We start from the raw sequence: 18277 nt of genomic DNA, 5'->3' as shown, positions 1-18277 counted from the left end.
GAGTTACTGTCAGTGGATCTAAGCGCGCTTAGGCTTTCAATAAAAGTTTCACTTGTTTTACTAATAAACATAGTAACACCTCAAACACGCCTACTACCCTTGTAAGCACACACAGTATAAAAAATCCTAAATCTCTTTTTTCTTGCTCCTTGCACAGAACAGGAAGTTTCTTCTCTTCTATCAAATTTGTAGAATTCTAAGGTGGAAGACATTAAGGGCCTCTGTAATGATGTAATGATAGCTTCAGTTCTGGTACTTGCTCTCGTACTATATAATCAACCGTCTTTAAAACTGCTAATGTAATCCCGCTGCATAAAAAGGAGACAAGAGTCTAATTAGCATCTACAGACCTATCTATATCCTACAAGTCATTTAAAAGTCCTTGAGCGCTTAGTCTATAATCGTCTTTATAAGTTTCTCGACGTGAATAAATGTCTGTCTAAGCATCAATGTGGTTTTTGTAGAGGTTTGAGCACTAATTATGCCTTAATTGATTCGACAGAGTTCATTAGAACGCACATCGATCAGGTTTGCTTGTCGTTGGCCTATTCATGGACCTTTCAAAAGCCTTTGACACGGTTTTGCACCAAATACTAATGAAAAAGTTAAATAATTTCAATACCTTTGGGCTGCCTCATAATTGGTTTATGTCATATCGATCGCAAAGAAAACAGTGTGTGGCTACATGGAATGTACATTCAACCCAATCACCCGTCCTATCTGGGGTGCACCAAGGGTCTGTCCTTGGTACACTTCTGTTCTTGGTGTTCATTAATGATCTTGTACGGGATATTGGCCGTGTCATACGCTTTGTAATCTTCATTGACGATACTAACAGTTTTATAGCTTCTGAATCCACCTCTGCACTGGAAACTAAAACAAATGAGGTGCTAAAAAATGTGTAAAACTGGTATAACGTTTATTGTATGGTACTGAATGCCCATAAAACTTCGTTCATTCTCTTCCAGAATAATCGCAAGATAACCCAACAGGACCTTAATTTTTTTTATTAATAATACAAAACTTCCTCAGACAGAGATGACGAAATTCCTTGGCCTTTACTTGGACGTTGGCCTCACGTTCAAACAACATGTCAATTATCTCCCTTCTATTCTCTCTCGTCAAATAGCTATCTTCTACAAAGCTAATAGCTTTCTTCACTATGAGACTGCTAATAATGTATAATGCCTTTATTTTACCGTCTGTTAATTACTGTTGCAATGTTTGGTGTAATACAAGCATGTCTAATCTAAAATCATTAAAAATAGCACAGAATAAAGCCTTTAAAGCTGCTTTCAGGCTTCCTCGAAAATTTCCTACCTCTGATGTATATACAACTACTGGATTGACAGTAGTTGAAAATCTGATTAAGATTGCTAGTCTAAGACTTAACAACACTGCCCGTCACAGCCTCTGTTTTACCTGAAAGCCTCTCACACTTTTACAGTCCTTGCTCCTCTGTGAATCCTAAAATCTCATCCGCTAACACTAAACCATATTCTCCAACCCCGACGGAACACCAGCTTTGCTCACCAATCCCCGATTTTCACTTTATCATGCTTTGGAATTCCTTTCCCCAAAACTTAAAAAATCTCTAGTGCTTCTCGTTCCTTAAAATAAAAATTCCTACAACATTTTGAAAGTTCTTCCCGTATTAATTTTCAAATTTATTTTGATTTAGGATCTCTATGATTTATTCCCTGTTTTTGTCTTCTTTAGTTTTTATAATACCGTCTTTATTTTTATTTTATTTATTTTTTCTTAAATAAAAATTGAATTAAATCGAAATAAATTTAATAAAGTTTCTCGAGGGCTTCTCATCCCTTAAAATATAATTCCTTACAATATATTGATATTTCCCTCTCATATTGATTTTCAAGTTTATTTTGATTTAATGTCCCTATGATTTATTAATTGTGCTTGTTTACTTTCGTTTTTACATTGCCGTCCTTATTTTCACCTTTTGTTGGTTTTTACTTGTTCTGTCTGCTTGTTTGTTTGCTTTTTAATTTTTCCCTTCTTTGTTTGGTTTTTCGGCTCACACAAGCTATGCTTTTGAGTCAAAGTTAAGTAACTGATTATGTTCTTAAGTAAACAAATAAATTGATTTATTGATTGCGGTAAAAGATATACGGACGGGTAATATATTTGCTTTGTGTATTATATACGGGTAATAGCATAACAGGTAATATACGGGTAATAGTATACATACGGGTAATATATACGAGTAATAGTATAACGGGTAATATATTACCCGTTGGACGGGTAAAAGAAGTCATCGACACTTACTTGATTATCTTTGTACTTTACCGCTTAATGATGACGTTCGAAAGGAAGATTATCTTCTTGAGCATTTTAATTTTGATATATGTATATATTTTTTTTACATTGAAAAAAACTTAAAATATTGTCGAAAAATAGGGTTTCAGTATTAGTTTTGCATCGTTTTAGTCTCCATCGAAAGAAACAAAAAATTACAGATTATTGTAATGGTGCGAAAAAAAAGACTTATTAATCACCATTCTACACCGATTGTAAGGCTTAGCTTGGAAATCAACTTTATACTTGCATAAACAGTCCTTTTAGATTGACAAAGGGTAATAAAACTTATTTTTACATTTTTCTTTCCCTTTGTTGGACAAGGCCACGTGGTTTCCCCTTGTCTTTATACCAATATAAGAAGTATTTAAAAAGTAGACACTGACAATCTGCATATTACACGAAGTACTATGCAAGGAAAAACTTCTTACCGTAGTAATGTACTTTCTTGAAAGTATGATTTTTTTTTTAGCTTTTTTAGTCGTGTCAAAAAAGTTGTTCTCGAGGCAGACCTGACCAGGCCAGTATTCATTCAGAAAAAAAGGTTTGCTTTTCTTTACAAAAAAAAAAATCCAAAAATTTGTCGGACTTTCCAGTCATACATTTTAATTATATGCACGACAAGCGTACTTCCTAAACATTAATGGGTTTGTTCTTGAAAATGATTTTTTTTTTAATTTCAGTCATCCATGGGATTTGTTCCTAACTGAAATTTGTTTTAGTTTGTTGGAAAATCCATGTATTAAAAATTGGCAAAATTTAAGATTCTGGAAAGCTATTGAGTTGGTAAGTGAAATTTTTAAGAATGAATATAAAGTCTAAATTATGCCCTGGCTGAGATCTACTGAAAAGGCCACCTTCACTTCACAGGGCACTGACCTTTGATAAACATATAAAATATTGGTTTTACAAAAGTGAAACTCTCAGACATAGGTCTACAGGACAAATGAGACCGATGGAAAGTGTTTCGAGTCTCAAGCTTTTGCTAAATCCTCAAATGAAATTTCAAATTTCTTTCGAAAAATGCTTTCTATTTGAGGTATCTATGTAGTTAACTGTCATTTTTGTGTTTCAGAGGAATTCATGAATTTGAAAGCATAAAATACGGGACTGAAATGGGAATTCTAGAAGTATTGACCTTTTAAAAGAATTTGCCTAGGATAAGGTCAAAGTGTTAAAGATTCTTTTGGTTCCTTTACTCATGCCACTGTGTTGGTTCAAGATACAAAGGGGGGGGTGGTCAGTCCTGCAGTTATTACACCACTAAGATATATATTTTCAAGTCCTAATATTGCTGGCCACGATCAATAAACTAGGAATGGTCTACCTGCCACTTGTTAGCCTGTTGTTCACTCCCACCTGTTGTTCATTCCCTGTTAGCCTAGGATACTTTCCCCATAGATTTTAAGCCGACCTTTAAAAAAAATGCATGCTTTCCATTCTGTTATAAAGCTGGTGGTGTGAGCAAGGAGGGGCCGTGGAAGGGTCCTAAGCCCGATTTGTGCCAGTAATTATACAGATTAAGAATTAACGCGAACTTTTTATATATAAGAGGCAAAACAAGCCTACCCTTCTGCTAAAAATTTGGAGATGGGAGGTACAGAGAGAGTTGGTGGGGCCACAGGCCTACCTGAGTTCACTAGTCATTATTAATCTTAGAACAATTTTGGTTTAAACGGAGTAAAACATGTAGACCCCGGCGCCGCGCCGATGAAGGAAGACCGGCGGCGGCGGGGCCAAAAACAGTGCGCCGCCACCGCGATCAATGTTGACCGCAAACATTAATGTGTTCATCAGTCTTTCTCAAATCACAGCTTAAATTTACGATAGATTTGAGCCTATTCATGAGTTCAAAACTTCACAAGTTGCTGGCTGGATACTCATCTTCTTCGTTATTCATCAAGAGAAGTAGAAATCTGGTAGAAACGAAATGGCTGTGGCGTTTCAGAACCCTTGCATGATAGTTGAAGTATCTATTAGCTATGTCTTCTTAACATAAACAATTATCAAAATTAGTATTTTTTTTTTCATTGAGCATTACTAAATACAAAACTTCAAATACTGTACCACAATATTCGTCAGTTATCTGGGTAAAAACTTTGAATATAACTTTGAACGTAGAAGCTTAATTTTTTCATAATACCTTTTGCATGTAGCTGTTTTGTCACCTTTAAACAGTTGAAATTGGCGACTATGATATTGATTGTTTTTTTGCTCTTTTAGATTCCTAAAAAGCGTTCCTTGTATTAAAAACTGGTTTTAATAACAATTAAAAAAAATACATTTTAAAGTTTTTTTTTGGCTTCTTTATATAACATATGTCATGTAGGCTAAGGCTGAACTGCTGCTTTTTTTTATTTCTTTTGGCTGCTCTTTTGGATATTATTTATTTCTTCCTTTGGGGATTCATTCCAAATTATAAACTGCATATGAAAGGAGTAAATTTATCAAATTGAAAAATACATGATGAACACTTAATGGTTTATTCGGTATGAAGAAAAATGAAGTGCCAGCTATTTTCTTAGGTAAAAAATGAAAATCTCATCACTTTTAAATATAATTACATGAAATAATATGCAGCCTGAAGTAGCTCCAGGAAGATGTTTAGATTTTCTTCCTAGTTCATCACTTTTAATCCAAGCAAAATGTTAAGAGACTTAGTATCAGTTATTGAGTTTAAGCTTTGATTTCCAAATGCTTACAAAAAAATACCAAATTTAAGAAAGTCGCAACAATAAGTCACTCAAGGACTCCTCTTTGATCCCCACCCAGGCTCAAAGCTTCTGCTATGGTCATATCCAAGGAAATCTCCAAAGAGTTTCTTATAAAAATAGCTTCAAGCGTAGTTAGGGGTATTTAGCCTTTTTACTTTTCTTCAAAGCTTTGAAAAAAGTGTTATAATATTCCAAATGTTACATTTGTTATATTTGTGCATATTTTTGGTCATCATATGTGAGGTGATCGCATTTTTCAAACCACTGTAGATACGTAAGAACGTTGCAACATCGAGTACCCTGAGGTCATAAGACTGTCAAAGACCTCCTTGAACCTCCCAAAGTTTGAAAGCTTTTATTATGACCTGGCCTTTTAATGTAACTTGGGTACTGGACCAAGGGCGCCATTGTCACTCGAGCACAATGTTAGATGGGGATGTCGATATCGCTTTCGTCACACCAATTCGTTTCGGTGTGAATCTGCCCGATACTTATGAATGAATGTTTTTAAAGTAAACTTGTTTCATCAATAAGAAAAAAAACGGGTTGGACGCATGTGTCCCTTTCACTTTGGACGATAAAACTATACAAGTGTTGTATCAAGTATAGCTCACGAAGATCTTGTTAATTTTTGTCAACTTTTCAACTTTTTGGCATCCCTGATTTCAATAAAAAAAAATCAAGGTATTATCACTTAAATATAATAATTCCCTATCCCCCCCTCTGGATACCATCTTTGATAGGATACCGTCTCTGCTTTAAATAAAAAAAATTTAAATTATTGGCCTCCCTGCTTTCAAAAAGAAAACAAATAATTCAAGGTAGTATCATTAGAATATGATAGCTCCCTAACCCCCCCCCCCTATGGACACCACCTTGATAGGATACCGTCTCTGCTTTAAATTAAAAAAAAATTAACTTTTTGGCAACCCTGCTTTCAATAAACAAATTTCTAGATATTATCATTTAAATATAATTCCTCCCTACCCCCCCCCCTCTCTTGATACCACCTTGATAGGATACCGTCTCAGCTTTACATTGAAAAATAATTTACTTAAGCGTAGTTGATTTCCAAATATAAATTATGTTTTTGAGGAGGACACTCCCCCACGGCCTTCAGAGCAAGGGTTGTAAGTTATGCCCTGGGGGCATGTAAGGTTTTTATAAAAGGCATTGTCGTAGAAACTTCAAAAAAGCTCATTCGAATGGAAATTCAAATGGTTAATGCCCTTTTTAATAGTCGAAAGTGATTGGAGGGCAACTAACTGCCCTCTCACGCCCACCTTTTCCCCAAACACATCCAGTCAAAATTTTGAGATAGCCATTTTATTCAACGTAGTTTTAAGTCCTGGAAATTAGGTCTTTGAGGATGACACCCCGCCCCCACAGTCCTCAGGGCAAGGGTTGTAAGTTATGCCATGGGGGCATATAAGGTTTTTAAAGAACGAGTCTTCGTAAAAACTTCACAAAGGGCTCATTCGATTGGAAATTGGAGTGGCTTGTGCCCTTTTTAATAGTCCACACGGATGGGGAGGTAACTAAAACCCCTTCCATGCCCACCATTTCCCCAAACACATCCAAACAAAATTTTGAGATAGTTATTTTGTTCAGCGTATTTGATTTTCAGATAAAAAATAGGTTTTTGAAGAAGACAACCCTCCCCACCCCCACAGCCCACAGGGCCAGGGTCGTAAGTTATTCCTTGGGGGCATATAAGGTTTTTATAGAAAGCATTGTCGTAGACACTTCAAAAAAGGTTTATTCGATTGAAAATTTAAAGGCCTGGTGCCCTTTTTAATAGTCGAAAGTGATTGTAGGGCAACTAACCCCCTCTCAAGCCCACTTTTTCCCCAAACACATCAAATCAAAATTTTGAGGTAGCCATTTTATTCAAAGTAGTTTTAAGTTCTGGAAATTAGGTCTTTGAGGATGACAACCCCCCATAGCCCTCAGGACAAGGGTTGTAAGTTATGCCCTTGGGGCATATAAGGTTTCTTATAGAACGCGTTGTAGTAGAAACGTTGTCGTAGAAACACCCCTTCCACGCCAACCATTTCCCCAAACACATCGAATCAAAATTTTGAGATAACCATTTTGTTCCACGCAGTTTAAAGTTCAGGAAATTATACCTTTGAGCAGGACACTCCCCCCAAAGTCTTCAGGGCAAGGGTTATAAGTTATGCCCAGGGGTATATAAGGTTTTTATTGAAATTTTTGTTGTAGAAACTTGTAAAAGAACTCATTCGATTGCAAATTCAAAGGGCTAGTGGCCTTTTTAATAGTCGAAAGTGATTTGAGGACAACTGACCCCCCTCTCACGCACACCTTTTCCCCAAACACATCCAAACAAAATTTTTAGATAACCATTTTATTCAACGTAGTTGATAGTTTTGGAAATTAGGTCTTTAAGGATGACAACCCCTCCCCTCATAGCCCTTAGGTCAAGGGTATTAAGTTATGCCCTGGGGCATATAGGTTTTTTTTGAAAGCGTTGTCGTAGAAACTTAAAAAAGGGTTCATTCAATTGAAAATTGAAAGGGCTAGTGCCTTTTTTAATAGTCGAAAGTGATTGGAGAGCGACTAAAGCCCCTTTCACGCCCACCATTTTCCCAAACACATCCAATCAAAATTTTGAGATATCCATTTTGTCCAACGTAGCTGAAAGTTCTGGAAATTAGGTCTTTTAGGATGATAACCGCCTCAGAGCTCTCAGTGCAAGGGTTGTAATTTATGCCCTTGGAGCATACAAGGTTTGTATAGAAAGTTGTTGCAGAAATTTCAAAAAGGCCTCATTTGATTGGAAATTGAAATTGCCCTTTTTAATTGTCGAAAAAGAGTGGAGAGTAATTAACCCCCCTTCCACGCCCACCATTTCCCCAAAAACATTCAATCAAAGTTTAGAGATAGCCATTTTGTTCAACATAGTTGAAAGTTCTGGAAATTATGTATTTAAGGATAACAAACCCACCAGAGCCCACAGGGCAAAGGTTGTAAGTTATGCCCTGGGGTATATAAGTATTTTATAGATAGAGTTGTCGTCAAACTTCAAAAGGGGCTCATTAAATTGGAAATTGAGAGGGCTAGTGCCCTTTTTAATAGTCGAAAGTGATTGGAGGGTAACTAACCCCTCTCTCAATTCCAACCTTCCTCCAAACACATCCAATCAAAATTTTCAGATAGCTGTTTTGTTGAACGTAGTAGAAAGTTCTGAGAATTTGGTCTTTGAGAATGACAACCCCCCCAGCCCTCAGGGCAAGGGGTGTAAGTTATGCCTTGGGGGCATATAAGGTTTTTATTGAAAGTGTTGTCGTAGAAACTTCAAAAGGGCTCATTTGATAGGAAATTGAAAGGGCTAGTGTCATCTTTAATAATTGAAAGTGATTGGAGATTGACTAACGCCCCTCTCACGCCCGCCATTTTTCCAAACACATCCAATCAAAATTTTGAGATAGCCATTTTGTTTAACGTAGTTGACATCTCTGGAAATTAGGTCTTAGAGGATGACAACCACCCTAACAGGCCTTAGGGTGAGGGTTGTAATTTATGCCCTGGGGGCATATAAGGTGTTTATAGAAAACGTTGTCGTTTCAAAAAGGGCTCATTCGATTGGAAATCGAAAGGCCTAGTGCCCTTTTTAATAGTCGAAAGTGATTGGAAGGCTTGACATTTTTATAGTAAAGATCGATGTGGATATAATGTATTATTTTTTTGTTGTTGTTGTTGTTTAGACCGGGACACTTCGTATCAAAGGAGTTGTCGTGGGAACTTCGAAAAGGGCTCATTTGATTGAAAATAGAAAGGGCTGATACCCTTTTTAATAGTCAAAAGTGATTGGAGGGCAACTAATCCCCTTCCCACGCCCACCCACTCATTTGCCCATTATGTTTTAAAAACTAAATGTTGCCTTAAGATTAAATCAAAATGCACTGTGTTAATGCTAATTGCAAATCTCAGCTGTATCCTAAGAACGACTGAGGGTATTATGTTCAAACTTTCGGGGCTACTTCTGCTCTTAAAATTTAACAAAATCAAAATAGCGTAAGTGTATCAAAGCTATCAAAGAAAGTAAACAGATTTTTTTGCGAATGGTATCAAGTTTTCCATTTCAGGTCAACTAGAGGAGGTATGAAACTAAATTGAACACTACTATTGGTGTCCAGATTTTTAAAAGGGTGTATTTTGTTAAAAATTGCTGAAAATTTTTCTCCAGCATACCAACAGCAGGCCAAACTATTAAGTCTTAAAAAAACGAAAAGATTTAAAGTGTTTTTTTATATGTCTCTGAAAAAATCATGTTAGTATCAAAAAAACGTAAAATAATTTAAAAAAAACTTTCTCACAAAACAGGCTTTTCAAAGAAAAGCAAAGAACTTTATTAAACCAAAAATGAACAAAAATAAAATCAACTAATGTACCAGGCGTGAAACTACCACAAATCAGCATTCGATAAATAGGTGAAACCCAAAACGAACAGAAATTACAATAAATAACCGAGTCAAACTCAAAACGAGCAGAAATTAACATAAGTTGGGCTCAAAACTCCTATGCTTTCCCAAGGCCAGAACAAAATTTGCACTTTACTGAAAAATACAAATTAATGTGCATTGTCAGTTTAATATAAATATATTGATATTTAGTAATCAAAATGTTAATATTGTTTGATTTATTAAAGTTATAAAAGTAAAGACATTTATATTTTTTCGAATAAAAAAAAACAAGTTTTTTTAACTGAAAGTAAGGAGCAACATTAGAACTTAAAACGAACAGAAATTATTCCGTATATGAAAGGGGCTGTCCCCTCCTCAACGCCTCGCTCTTTACGCTAAAGTTAGACTTTTTCTCACAACGCTATTTTTTAAAACAATAAAAACTTAATTTAATAAGTTAGAACATTATTGTGGTTTTTATTAAATATTGGAAGCAAACACTAAAACAACTAAATGATTCCCAGAGCAGCCCCTTCACCCTACTCCCTACCGACTTCCAATATTAAACTACAGTCGATTTGACCTATCTTGTTATATTATGTAGGCTATATTACTATAAAAAGCCCTGAGTCTTATTTTCTTTTTCATTCAGAAAAATATTTTCACTACCTTCTTAGTTTTCAATGATTCCATTTCTGTTCCACTTGCAGATGCAGAAGGTGTATTCATATCCGCTTTCGAAAGTTTTAAAATAAGAAAACCCAATGTTGAACTGGCAGACAGATTTTAGGGAGTAAAAGAACCTTAAATGTACAAAAAAACAAAATTTACCTGACCAAACGTTGCGAAACAGGAAGCATAGAGCATTTTTCTAATTTTGTTCGAATTGACAATTTTATTCTTAAAAAAAAGTGAAAAAAGAGAAAAAACAGGGAGAGAGCGCACCAGAAAAATCTTGGAGGGGGAGTGCCCCTCGGCTCCCTGTATCTGCCAGTGAGCATAGAGAATTCTTGTAATTTTGTTAGGGTCATCTATTTTCTTGACGATAACTCTCCGGGGTCTGTAGCGAGGAATCGGAATTTTCAAATGCGGTATATTGGCCTAAATGTTAATGTGAAAAGTATTGGGTAGTATAATGGGCCCCTGTTTTTCATTTTTTTTCAGTATTAAAAGTGAGCATGGATTAATTTAAAATCTATTTTAAAATTTATAATTTATAATAAAATTATATATAATAATTATATAATAAAATTTATAATTTTATCTATTGAAAGTAAAGAGTGAAGTTGAAATTTAAAATAAGCAACCATTTTAAAGTTGCTTAATAAATTATTAATTTTCCAAATTATCGGGAAGGGGGAGGCAACCACCCCCTTGCCCCCATTCCAATAACGCTTATTGTAAGGATTATAGATTTTTTTTTTTTAATGAGAAATTATAAGATAGGCAAAGCATTTTGATTTGAATGGCAGTAAGTTTGTGTCCTACGGGATGCAAACACTATACTAATAAACTTATTACGGCACCAAATTCAGCAAATATTTTTCTGGACGTTCGCCTTTAATTAGATTACTTTTTAATCCCTTCTAATTTAACCGTTTACTGTTCCCTCTGCCTAACTTCATGCTTTCATATGATACAAGGTCATAAGCAAAAGTTTCCTTTTTCTTGTTTGACATAATGAACAGCTGCTAATGAGAAATAGGCTAACTGCACAAATACTTTAAACTGTCTGAAACAGTCAATTTTCGCTTATAAAAAAGACTATATCCAGGTATTAACAACTTATATTGGAGAACGGGCTATAATCCCTAGATTCTTGACCCCTTAGATTTTGAAAGAAAATATTTGATTAAAAAACATCCTTTTGTTCATTCATTAAAATAAACAAAAATTAAAAACGGAAAATTTGCCCCCCTCTAGAAATTGAATGGTAAATTTTGTGCCCTCTTTATATTTTGTGACTTGAAACCACTTCCATTTATTAGGGGGGGGGGTAGTTAAACCGGAAGTGACTTTGAAAACTAATAGATAGTAAGTTTTTTTTATATGAACCTAAAATTGGGGTTAGAAGAAAAACACGATGTAAGAAATTAGTACCTTGTAAGTTATTATCACTATTAGCTTCTGTATAACTTAGCTTCCGTATATCTTTGGCCTTAATTTAACAAAATGGCTATCTAAAAAATTCGATAGGATGGATTTGGGGTAAAAAGTCAGGAAGGCTAGCAGCCCTCAGGTCCCTTTTGACCCTTAAAAAGGGAACTAGAACTTTCAATTTCCAACAGAATGAGCCCCCAACGAAGTTATACGATCATTCCTTCCATAAAAGCCTTGTATGCCCCCGGTGCATAATTTACAACACTTGCCCCCGCGTTCTGGGGGGGGGGGCTGTGTTAAGCCCGGTGTTTTTATCATATAATCTTTGGTCTATTTTGGACAAAATGAAAATCCAAAAAGTTTGATCAGACTCACTTGGGGAAAAGACGTTTGGTCGGAGGGGGCTAGTTACCATCAGATTACTTTGGACTCTCAAAAAAGGAGCTAGAACTTTAAACTTCTAGTCATTTGAGTCCCCTCTGAAGTTTATTTCTTCCATAAGAACCTTGTATTTCTCCGGTTATAGTTTATACCCGTTTCTCCGGGCTCTAGGGGAGGTATGTTGACACCAGAGTTTCACTATTAGCTTCCTTATAACTAATGACAACGTTCCAAGCAAAATTTTGGAACGTTGATTGGTATTTATGATGCAATCCATTTAATTATCAGCAGTTTTTAGTTTTCAGTAAAGCAAAATTGTCAATCTAACATTGAGGATTTTGACAAAGTAGTCACCACAACCGTATTAGGAAATTTCTATCCGGTTGAGTCTTGACCCGAATGTTAGTCTTAATTGTGTCCGTTTTAAGTTTAATGGTAATTACTTCTCGTTTCACCTTAGTATTTGTTTTACCTGAGTATTTTTAATTTATATTTGTTAGAGGCTTCATTCATTCATTGAAAGTAGTTCCTCTTCATTTAAAATTATAATCTTTATTTGTTTTTTTTATTCATTTTAGCCTTCGCTTTGCTTTTTACTTTTATTTAAAAAAGTTCCTTTTAACGCTTTTACAAATTAACTCCTGAATTTATTTTCCACTTAACGTCGCTTTACCATATATGAAGTAGAGAATAATCCGTGATATTTTCTTTATAGTTGTCATTTTTAAAGAACCGTAGGAAGTAGAATACCGTAGAACCGTAGGAATACCGTAAAGAACCGTAACCGTTAACCGTAACCGAACCGTTTTTAAAGAACCGTAGGAATACCGTAGGAAGTTTCCCATTTTGAAATTCTGCCAAGATTCCCAACCGAAGCATTTCGCTTCAACTAGGCGTCAAAACTTATAAGGGGGTTTTTACTCTGTTTGTGGACTCAAATTCATTTGCCTCAGTGTATTTTGTTAGAGTATCTTGGTCCTAAGGGATCGATTTTTCCACGGAAACCACTTTTTTTCAAAATATGTTATTAGGAAATTATTTAATTTTTTTACCCCTCCTCCACCTTACACTCTGACCTAAATTTGAAGCTCCCTCAACCACCGAACTCTTAATTTCCAAAATGTTGCAGATAAGGTATTTAGAAGATCTTGGCACTTTCATTTCGATTCACCTGGATGCTAAACTGTGAAAAAGGTCCCAGAGCAGAAACAATTTAGACCTATTTTGTAGAAAAAGTTCATTCCGTGTTTGAAAGGGGCTGTCCCCTCCTCAACACCTCGCTCTTTACGCTAAAATTTTTTATTGTTTTAAAAATAGAGTCAAACTTTAGCGTAAAGAGCGAGGCGTTGAGGAGGGGAAAGTCCCTTTCAAATACGCAATAATTTCTGTTCGTTTTAAGTTTTAATGTCGCTCCTTACTTTCAGTTTAAAAAACTTGTTTTTTTTATCTAATTATCCACTAGGCATCTAACAGAAAATTAAATACAAAAACAAGTTTTTTAAACTGAAAGTAAGGAGCGACATTAAAACTTAAAACGAAGAGAAATTATCCCGTGTTTGAAAGGGGCTGTCCCCTCCTCAACGCCTCGCTCTTTACGCTAAAGTTTTTTATTGTTTTAAAAATAGAGTTGTGAGAAAGAGTCTAGCTATAGCGTAAAAAACAAGGCGTTGAGGAGGAGACAGCCCCTTTCAAATACGCAATAATTTCTGTTCGTTTTAAGTTTTAATGTCGCTCCTTACTTTCAGTTAAAAAAACTTGTTTTTATTTAATTTCTGAACGTTTTTAAATTAATGCAGGTTTTGATTTTGGATCACCGTACATGAATAATTAAAACAAAATTTACATATTAATTTTACTTTTTTTGGCTAAAAGGCTTTCCCGAAAATTGTTTACTTTTATTTACGAACGTTTTTATTAGTAATAGATATACGTAACTTACGAATTAACTTACATAACGAACTTCTATATTCGTATATTTTATTACGTATATTAGGGGGAGTTCGCCCCCCTAGACAATATCTCGCTCTTTAGGCTAAAGTTTGAATTTTTTCCAATTCTTTAAGAATGAACCCTTAATCACAAAGGCCGCTAATTAGAATAAATAGCTCATATGACAGTACTAAGTCAGTACTAGTCAGTACTGACTAGGGGACGAATCCAATCATATACGTAATAGTTTCTGTTCGTTTTAAGTTTTGATGTTGAAAAGTTTTCAGTTGAAAAGTTTTTCAGTTGAAAACTTGCTTTTTTTTATTTAATTTCTGTTCGTTTTTTTAAATAATGCTGGGAAATCCGGCGCCCCCTTTATGGCAAAGTCCCTTCCACCGTGAAAACTTTCTCCATGGAAAGATCCTCTCACGTATACCCTGATCCAACCCCCCCCCCCACTACCAGAAACAATCTCCCCTGAAAACGTCTGTATAGTTCCCAATAACCAATACTAGGCCTGTATGCAAACATTGGGCAAAGTTCATAACTTGCAGCCCTTCCCCCGGGGACTGTGGGGGGTTAAGTCATATTCAAAGACATAGTTATTAGGTTTTGCGACCATGCTGAACAAAATGGCTATCTCAAAGTTTTGATCGGGTTACTTTGGGAAAAAATGAACGTGGAAGGCGGCCTAGTTGCCCTCCAATTTTTTGGTTACTTAAAACGGGCACTAGAACTTCTAATTTCCGTTCGAATGAGCCCTCCCGCGGTATTCTTGGACTACTGAGTCGATACGATCACCCCTGGACAAAAAAAAAACACACACAAAAAAAAAAAAACAAATTAATAAACACGTATCCGTGATCTTTCTTCTGGCAAAAAATGCAAAAATTCCACATTTTTGCATATAGGAGCTTGAAACGTCTACAGTAGGGTTTTCTAATACGCTGAATCTGATGGTGTGATTTTCATTAAGGTTCTATGACCTTTAGGGGATGCCTTCGCCTTTTTTTCGAAAATAAGACAAATTTTCTCAGGATTGTAACTTTTGATGAGTAAAACTAAACTTAATGAAATTCATATATTTGAAATCAGCATAAGAATTTGATTCTTTTGATGTATCTATTGGTATCATAATTCCTTTTTTAGAGTTTCGGTTACTATTGAGCCGGGTCGCTCCTTACTTACAGTTCGTTACCACAAACTGTTTGATTAATGACAGACTTTTCGTATAACGTGTGTATTAACGTGTTTTTAAGGTTTTGGCTATAAATGTAAGGAAGCTTTAACAGAAGAAAAAAGGAAGAAAGACCAAAACATGCGTAATAAAAGAAAAATCCAAAAAAGGGAAATAATAGCTTTTTTCGCCCCCTCATCAATACGTTACACTTTATGGTAAGGTAAGAATTTTGTCCCAATTCTTTAAGAATGACTCCTGAATTACAAAGGCTGTTTAATTAGAATAAATAGCTCATTTGAAAGTACTAAAAAAACTTTAGCGTAAAGAGCGAGGTATTGACGAAGGGTGACAGCCCTCATATACGTAATAATTTCTGTTCGTTTTAAGTTTTAATGTTTCTCCTTACTTGCAGTTGAAAAAACTTTTTTTTATTTAATTTCTGATCGTTTTTCAAAAAATGCTAGGAAATCTGGCTCCCCCTCCATGGATAATTCCCTTCCTTCATGAGAAATTTCTCCATGGAAAGATCCTCCAAAATAACCCCCCGACCCCCCTCAAATCCCCCTTTAAAACATCTGTTTACTTCCCATTAACAAAGTTCATAGCTTGCAGCCCTCCTTTAGGAACAGTGGGGTTTAAGTCATCCTCAAAGACATAGTTATTAGGTTTTGCAACTATGCTGAACAAATGGTTATCTCAAAATTTTGATCGGGTTAATTTGGGGAAAAATGAGCGCGAGAGCTAGCTGTCCTTCAATATTTTTGTTCACTTAAAAGGGGCACTATAATTTTTGATTTCCGATCAATTGAGTCCTCTCTCGATCTTTTACGACCACTGGTTCTAAATGATCACCCCTGAAAAAAATAAGAAAAAACAAATAAACACGCATCCGTGATCTTTCTTCCGGCAAAAAACGCAAAATTCCAAATTTTCGTACATAGGAGCTTAGAAACCTATATATATATATATATATATATATATATATATATATATATATATATATATATATATATATATATATTGACATGGGGTATGGACCTAATATGATTTTAATTTTCTTAGAAAATTTGAAGCTAATCTTATTCGTTTTATACTGACATAGTTTATCATTAGTAAAACTAGTCCTATTTGTAAACTTATTTTTAGGTTTACTGCCTAAGAATTCTAATGGCCAATTGTAATTAGAAATTTCCACAAAACATGTATTCAGCAAAAATATCAGCAATGTTTTTGTGCTATGATTTTTAAGATTAACTTTAATATAGAATTTCGAATGAATGGGGAGGGTAGTATTATTCAAATGAATAGAAAATCTGTGTCTTTTAAAGGGCTGAAGCCATCTTATACACGTATCTTATTCCACAAATTTATTAGGCCTTTATTATACATAAATCAGTCGAATTTGTGGAAGGTTTAATTGCAGATGTGGAAAATAAGGACGAGTTACCTAGCTTGCATTTTAGACCGAAAAAAATTATTTTGAGTGTTACATACCATTAATATATTATTAAGCAATATAAAATATGTTTTTAATTGAAATAAAGATTTTATATTTAATATTAATTAGAAAATATTTAGAAACTTAATAATATAAGTTTAAAAATTATCTTTGCTTTGCATTTGTTTATTAGCAAGCTTTTTACGTAAAATTATATAAATAGCCAAGAAGTTCATTTACTAATTTGGTGAGACCAAGTTTTCAATATTTGATATAAAGTACAATTTTTGGAGCGCTCTTAAACCATAAGAGTGCACCCAACTGCCTTCAATTCTTGGCATTATGTGGGCCAGGGTTGCCACCAGCAATGCCAAACGTGGTACATTTGTACCATGTTGGTACATTTTACCTCTACTGGTACAATTTAGTACAATCCCACAAAATATGGTACATTTTACAAAAATTATGGTACAATTCAGAATTTTTGTACCTATGTTTGTATTCTTTCATCTACAAATGTTTTATTTCACCCTGATCTGTTTGGCATATTTAAGATAAGAGGCAGACAAGCAGTCACCTATTTTCCTTTTTTCGACATTCTTGAGGCTGAATCTTCTACAAGAAATTTTTCGGAGGAGGGAGGAGGTTTAAGCGATGGAATTATGCGGAAAAAATTTTGGGGGGTGTTTTCTTACGTGCAAGGAACTTTTTTACGTGCGAGGAATTTTTTAAGAACGACTTCTAAAACACCAGGGCTGTTAATTACAATAGGAAGATTTTTTATAAGTGCTAAAACTTTAGCATGAAGAGCATGGTAATAAGGAGGAGCCAACCCCTTCATACGTGGAATAATTTCTGTTCGTTTTGAGTTTTAATGTTGCTCTTTAATTTCAGTTGAAAAATCTTGTTTTTTATTTAATCTATAGTGAAACAAGTGTATGGGTTGGAGAAAGTATTTTCTACCACAAAGCGACCAAAATTTTTGAAACAAGTTATTAAAAAAATGCAATTGTCCTTATATTTGCATCCCTTAGAAATTCTATAAAAACAACCTAATACTTATAGAAAGTACTTTGCAGCGAAGGGTCTGCGTTTCTTTGAAATTCCGAATTAGAGAAATTTCATTTTACTTATTTGCCAAATGAATCAATTGAATCAATGAGTGAATTCAGTAGATGGCCTAGAGAAATATTTTCTGGTAAGAAGTGCCGTCAAAATATGCAAACCACCCTCAAACCTTGTTTTTTTTTCTTTTGATTTGTTTCTCACATACATTTGGTTGTTTAAAACAGCATCTTAAAAGGATGTTTTAAGCTGGGAGGCAGCAAAAATATTTTGAATTGTTGGTAGTAAGAAGTGTCTTTTTCCCGTGCATTTTTATCCTATCATACTTTTGTTTAAGATGGCTTCTGATTATCAGAATGGGGTACAGGGGCAAAGCATGGTCTAGAGGGGGAGATTGCTCCATCTCAAAACAACTATGGGCTGTGCTTAAGCACTAATGATTTTTAACTGACTGCATAAATTGATGACGAAAATTATTTTATTATCGAAATGTCTCTGATATTTAGTATGCTTTTCTGGGAAGTTCGAAAAGATGCTGTATAAACCTAATAGCGCATTTTTCGAAAAAGGAGTAGGAAAACGGAAGAAAACAACCATGAAAGAAGATGGCCGCTTTTGCGTGCACAGAAATATATTTGCCCCTTTATTAGAAAAGCTTTTCGTTTTTTGCGTAGAAAGTGGTGCAAAACTACAGTGCGATTTCTCAAAAGTGTTTCTTTTAGAG

The sequence above is a fragment of the Artemia sp. Qi Xiang Cuo genome, chromosome 17 (genome assembly GCF_049724085.1).
Source record: "Artemia sp. Qi Xiang Cuo chromosome 17, ASM4972408v1, whole genome shotgun sequence".
NCBI classification, from domain to species: Eukaryota; Metazoa; Arthropoda; class Branchiopoda; order Anostraca; family Artemiidae; genus Artemia; species Artemia sp. Qi Xiang Cuo.
This window is presented reverse-complemented; position numbering follows the sequence as displayed.